Source organism: Solanum tuberosum, unplaced genomic scaffold (assembly GCF_000226075.1).
Source record: "Solanum tuberosum cultivar DM 1-3 516 R44 unplaced genomic scaffold, SolTub_3.0 scf00130, whole genome shotgun sequence".
Classification (NCBI taxonomy): domain Eukaryota; kingdom Viridiplantae; phylum Streptophyta; class Magnoliopsida; order Solanales; family Solanaceae; genus Solanum; species Solanum tuberosum.
Window position 1 is genome coordinate 446209 of NW_006239060.1, and position 574 is coordinate 446782.

Genomic DNA, 574 nt, shown 5'->3' on the forward strand with positions numbered 1-574 from the left:
ATCATAATCATCAATTCACTTCACATCTATTGCCTTCAAGGCCATGATCTCAACATGCATAGATCGACAAGAAGTGAACACCTCCACCATAAGTAGATCAAACCAGACAACATCAATTCTCATAATATACACTAGAAGTTAGGTGAACTTACCAATTCTCCAAGCCATGATCACCATGGATCAATCCTCAACAATTCATAATCAATTGACATAGGTATCAATAGGAATCAACAATGTAATTCACTATCATAAACATAATCTAAGTACAATTCTATAAACAAAAGGATCAACCCATAACTTTGCCCATAAGGCCATAATTCTCAACTAATCAATATACCAACAATTCAACATGAATAAGTATAGATAATCATAGAAAACATCAATACAATCTAATCTAAACATAATTTCATCAATAGAGATCATGTTCACAAAGACCCACATCATAGAAATTTTGAGGCAGTAGAGTCCGCGACATGTCCGCAACGCGGACCAAACTTTTGGCCCTTGGTGGAGCTAGTCCGCGACGCGGACATGCTCCCTCCATGAGCAACTTCAAGCTGCCTTAGCAGCTTGT